Source organism: Cryptotermes secundus, unplaced genomic scaffold (assembly GCF_002891405.2).
Source record: "Cryptotermes secundus unplaced genomic scaffold, Csec_1.0 scaffold101, whole genome shotgun sequence".
Lineage (NCBI taxonomy): Eukaryota > Metazoa > Arthropoda > Insecta > Blattodea > Kalotermitidae > Cryptotermes > Cryptotermes secundus.
This window is the reverse complement of record NW_019720704.1, coordinates 403,400-409,399: the sequence shown is the minus strand read 5'-3', so window position 1 is coordinate 409,399 and position 6,000 is coordinate 403,400. Positions and strand designations below refer to the sequence as shown.

Genomic DNA, 6,000 nt, shown 5'->3' with positions numbered 1-6,000 from the left:
AGAAAACTATAATTTTGCCTGTGGTTCTGTATGGGTGTGAAATTTGGTCTCTGACATTAAGGGAGGAACATAGCCTGAGGGTGTTTGAGAACAGGGTGTTGAAGAGAGTATTTGGACCGAAGAGAGATGAAGTGACAGGAGGTTGGAGAGAACTGCATAATGAGGAGCTTCATAACTTGTACTGTTCTCCAAGTATAATTAGATTGATCAAGTCAAGGAGGATGAGGTAGGCAGGGCATGTAGCACAAATGGGGGAGACGAGGAATGCGTATAAGATATTGGTGGGAAAGCCAGAAGGAAAGAGACCTCTGGGAAGACCAAGGCGTAGGTGGGTGGACAATATTAAAATGGATCTTAGAGAGATAGGATGGTATGGATTGGATAGATCTGGCTCAGGATAGGGACCAGTGGATGGCTCTTGTGAACACGGTAATGAACCTTCGGGTTCCATAAAGTGTTGGGAAATTCTTGGGTAGCTGCAGAACTGGGGGCTCCTCCAGAAGGGCTCAGCTCCATGAATAAGTAAATATGCTGTACCAATGTAACACCGGTTGAGAATTCAACAGGAAGTGGCATAACTTGTTATTTAAACTTCTGCTTCTTTATGCCGTATTCGTTTCAACTCCCAGATGTTACCGAATAATAGTTCGAGGGCGACGTTTTATATTGTCACGTGTCCGGGGTTCCGTGACTAATAATAACGGGTTCTGGATTTGTTGATTAGATTTATTGGTACTTTATTACAATTACTCTTAATTACAATCAATTATAACAGCTCACAATAAATGACTGCCTAAAGGTTCGGCCACACAGAGCGCTACGCTATGTTCGCTAAGTATGCTATGTACGCTGTGTACACTCTGCGACGCAGCTAACATAGAGAACATAGCGTACGTAGCGTACGGAAGTCTGTGTGGCCAGTCACATTGGCAATAAAGGGAGATATTTTTCTGTTGGTATAGCGAACATAGCGTACGTAGCGCTGTGTGTGGCCGAACCTTAAGACTCTCTCCATTCTTTACTGGACTACGAATGTCTTCTCTTTCACTGTGACGTCTGTGACTGACTTGGTTCTGATTTACGAATCAATCGCTTTTTCAGCTTCTGTTGTCCGCTGGCTAACACTCAACTACTGAACTGTCTTCTGAGTTCTCTTATGGCTGAATCAACTGCCGAATCAATTAGGTCCCTCCTTTATAACTTCGGGTCGAACCGAATAGAGATCACCACTTCTAAGAGTTCCTCTGTTATTGCGTGCCTGTTCTTTGTGACGGATACTCGGCTAGCGAATTGCTACCCAACAACGGATATCCTTCCACTGTTAAGAGTGTAACCTCAGGAATGTGTTTACAGAACCGTTGTGTAGCAATGGTTATATGCGCCACAACATCATGTCTTGCGAGTAACACATCAGTTGATCACTGTGGTCGCGGTGCAAGGGCCAAGAAAGCCAACCCCTTATACTTTCAACACATGTAGGTAGTCGTAGGTCGCCTATAGTACACTACACTTCATAATGTTGTATTTTAGCGTCCTGTTGCACTGATTTTCACCCATGATATGTATACAGTTGCCGTCTTGTAGTGCACTCAGTTTCACCTCTTACTTCACGACATGTTTCGGCAACATAGTGCCATCATCAGGTGCCCTAATTACGCTAATCTATTGCATTGCTTGTCTTTGTATGTCTTTATACAATTATTTAAAAAGTATTTAAAAAGTGCGTATTTGTCAACTATAATAAATTTACACACACTAAACCTTGTTAAGATTATTCATCTTACGTGTCTTAATTAAAACTTGCGTGTGGTTCTTCCACTATGGGGGGTCGTTTTTCTTATATTCTGTGTAAACCGTGTCTTGTGATGTGTGTTCCCTTCTTAGCTGCGAGTGTTGTTGAACATTACAACACTCGCAGCTTACAAATTGTATATGTATATTATAGATGCTTCATTTCAAGTGTCTAGGAAGTGACGTAGAAGCAAGGAAGGAAACAGCTGAGATTTCGTAGAGCAATGTCCTCCAACTCTGCTACGTGAAAGTGAATCCTGGACGGTTAGAACAAGAGACATGAACAGAACACACTCACTGCAGATGAGACCCTTAAAGACAGTTGAAGGCTACATCATATCGGGGATCAAATTATTGGGAACGGGCTGAAAATACATTCAGCACAATATGAAATAGATAAAAACAGGCAAAATGAGATAAATCATTTTGTTAGAATGACCGATTAAAAATAACCCGAAACATCAGAAGCAAGAAGCAAAATGACCNGGATCAAATTATTGGGAACGGGCTGAAAATACATTCAGCACAATATAAAATAGTTAAAAACAGGCAAAATGAGATAAATCATTTGGTTAGAATGACCGATGAAAAATAACCCGAACATCAGAAGTAAGAAGCAAAATGACGCCGAGACCCAGGATAACCTGGGGAAAATGGAATATTTGGGGTCGGAACAAGCTTAATTGTACTGTACTGTGATGTGAGGGACTGGAAGTTCGGCCATAGAGAAGAACTGGAGGCAGAACGCTGTTAATGGGATTGCAGCCTTTGGCGATTTAGAATTGAGAGCTCAGTAGACTGCATTGTGATATGCTGCAACTTTGTTGGAAACATTGCTCGGGTTAACAGTACTCACGGAGTCACAAGCAGAGATTCAGTTCTGCTTTCAAATTATTCGAGTTGAGAACCCAGTTTTACTCCTCAGAATGTCGTGTTCTGTTGAGTATAGATCTGTTCACTTTCCGTTTACTTCTTTCCAGTTGGCCTCAGGACGCATTTTAAATTCTTAGCTAGCAAATTCAAAATCAATTTACACGTAAGCACTTCACTGTTCATGTTGTTACATTACTTATGTACGTGTATGTTCAAAGTTTCGTGTAATCATTCAGCAGTTAAATATGCCTCTTGTCGCCACAGCACGACACGTCCTCAAGAGCCGTCGTCTGCAGTTGCAGACAGTCGACAAGAGGTGGTCCTCCAACTTGGGTTTGGGCGGAGCCTATGACTCATTATGGTAAAGGAATGTTACGAAATGCTACACAGCGTGTTCTTTCGAATGATTTAAGCAGTGGAAAATTTACGTGAGATTTGGAACTTGGAACATGAGCAAACTAGAGGGAAAACTCACCGAAGAGTCTTGGAAGATTCACGCATGGACGACAGAATACAGTGAACCCACACTAATCTGGTTACAGTTAATACGGTTGTCGGATAATCCGGATCGATATATGAAAAATGGAAAATTCTGTTCACAGTTCAGTACATACTTTAAAACACACGTGGCATTTAGGAGAAAGAAGGGTTAGAGCAAGAGGACTTTCAGACTGTGTTGAGGGGAGCTGCAGAGACTGAAACCACGCGATAAAATATCCAAGTTTGGCTTCAGCTGGATGAAGGAAACCCTGGATTTCAGCTTCCGACAGAGGAAAAAATTTCTGCAATAATTTGTTGTTTATTTTCATCAGCACTATCTGTTTTATTAAACTACGCTTTTTCTATCTTTTGCTTAATTAATTCGGATTATCCTTTAATCCGGATGACCTCGCCCCTGAATTAGCGAGGGTTCACTATAATATGAAAATAAATCTTAATTACTAAGGGCAGGAGGGTTCGGAGTGGTTTAATCTGTCTCAAGATATGTTCCAGTGGCGAGCCCTTGTGAATACGATGGGGAAAGCTTTGAGTAGATAAGATACTACCAGCTTCTGAAAGTGACTCTGCCTCATGGTTCAGCCAGTTGCGGCGGTAAGACAGCGATACTGAGTGCAGGAAGAAACAGACAGCATTCACTAGAAATAACGAAGTGCTAATTAGGCTCGTCTCCCTGTTGAAACTGCAAACCGAACGCGGCGGTTCAGTGATGAGTTCCTCGAAGGACTGAGTTAGATTTTCGTCTTGTGCTCTGAAACTGTGGTCGCAACCCAGAACAGCGCAGTCTGAACTTTGAGTTCAGCAGAACACGAAAACCTCACAGAAGTCCTGCATGAATGAGAAACTTGAGCGCTAATTTGCAACATGATTGAGTCATCTCATTAATGTCCCCATTTGACGTACTGCTATAGCAGCGGGCATGGGTTTCTTTTTGGTAAGTAACTTTCGGTAACCTGGCAGCGGAAAGGGTCGCCATTTCTCCACTACGCATGCGTAGAGGGATGCCTGTTGCCTGTACCTTCCCAATTTGTCAGCGACCGGATAAGAAGGGGAGACCACGAGCACCACGAGATTGAACCGTGTGGCGGTCTCAGTGTTGCCTGTGCGCTGCTGACGAGCGCACGTGTGCGTCCCTACTGGTCCAGCGGGTGTCAGTGGAAGTTGCGGCACGCGTGAGACATGATCAGCACACACATTCACTGCCAGTGCGCTTGGTTCGACGTCCGGGTCGAACTGTTTCTTGAGTCGAGAGGTTTCGCCGGCAGGGTTACTGGATACTAGGTAGGCTGTTTGTATTTTGCATAAGTTGCAGTTTTACATAAGTTCCCTTGACAGTGGTGCAATTCTGCTGAGATGTTGCTCATGTGTAGGCAAATTATTGATCAGTAGCTGCCATATTAGGTTAAATCTTGTATTTTCTTTTAAACAGACTTACATGTTCGTACGAAAATCTATAAGCGATATTAATGCACATAAATTAAAAGTAATGTATATATATTTATTTTTACATTTCTTATATTAAAATCACAGAGTGTAATTATAAATAAGTATCCGGTTTATTCTAGTAATGTTCATACTAGAGATCGCTCGGTATTACCGACAGACATTCTAAACTGACAATACGGAAATATTTTGACATGCCCTTCTAAAGAAAAATGAAACTGATTTGAAACACATTAGATACATTTAAAACAAGTTATTTTGTAAATGATTAGGCAACTGATTTGTTTATTGAATCATTTTCCAAAAATATTTTCATGTAGTCAGGGTCTAGCAGTGTTACGATTTACAATGTTCGTCACGTTACATTACTTAGGTAACACCAGTACTGTGAAATGCGTTTCTCTATGGAATCTTTGGGCCCGCAGCCATTCTCGTGAATTGCTCCGTGTGTACAGATAAATTGAGGCACACTTCGCTTAATTTTGTAAGCGACCGATTTAGTTGAATTCGTTGTGCCAACTCTCTGCGGACAACTTGGAGAGTTTCTGGGTTCGAGTCGCGATTCTTAAGGCTGTCTCGCAGTCGGAATGTCTAAGTCCGTATGAATGCAGGACTGTAAGATATTCCATATATTCAGATCTGTTGGTGCAACCGACACAAAGGGTTCCACTGTCCGAGCTAGACAGATACATTACGATTTAACCACAAAAGTAATCCATTAAGTTCTCAACACATAACATCAGTGCGACTTTTGCATGCCCCGCCTATCCGCCTATGCATATGACCCGTTCTCAGAGCGTCTCAGTGGTCTCACGTTAAGTAGACAACACAGGCACACCGAAGCTATTGTTGAGTGTTGACAAGCGCCTGAAGCATGTGTACTGTCAGATGCAACACTGGGGAAACTTCGTTAGCGAGTGTTGCTGGTATTGCCTTTATAGTATAGCTCAGTCACTGTAGTGAGTAGGGAACGTGCTTCACTGCCGACGAATCGCGCTTGGAATGTCGGCAAGGAAAAGAGATTTCTCTCTTCTCCACGATGTTCTAACCGACTCTCGTACCTACCCAACCTCCGGAACCCCCCAACCGGAAGGTTGTTTCCCCGGAGGTGAAGCCGACAGGGCGTGAAGCTGACCACTTACCTCCATCCATCCAGTAGCCAGATTTTGTGTACATGGAGCTCTACATCAGCTCCCCATATGTCTAGACGACTTGATGTCTAATTAAGCACAGGGTAAACTTTGCCGTATTACTAACAATGGTAAAAGAATAACACGAAATAAAGTTCAAAATATGAAGTTTTCGCTGTGGTAACTATCTTCTGGGATGTTACGCCCTATAGTTTGGTGCACGTTAAGCGACGATTCGGAGAAACCTACTCCATCTTTAGAGTCA

At 42.6% G+C, this 6,000-nt stretch overlaps 1 protein-coding gene across 4 annotated transcripts in view; it reads left to right on the top strand.

The window, feature by feature from the left end:
* The window catches only part of LOC111870948 (atrial natriuretic peptide receptor 1), a 262,334-nt gene that overhangs the window by 62,091 nt on the left and 194,243 nt on the right, over positions 1 to 6,000 (top strand). The window contains exon 1 of one of the 4 annotated variants that reach the window (XM_023863625.2): positions 4,235 to 4,443. The exons of 2 other annotated variants lie outside the window; for them this stretch is intronic. The gene's annotated coding sequence lies outside the window, so the exon portion shown is untranslated. Of the gene's footprint in view, positions 1 to 4,234; positions 4,444 to 6,000 lie in introns of those variants that run through there. One more of the 4 variants, XM_023863651.2, reaches the window with a different exon arrangement.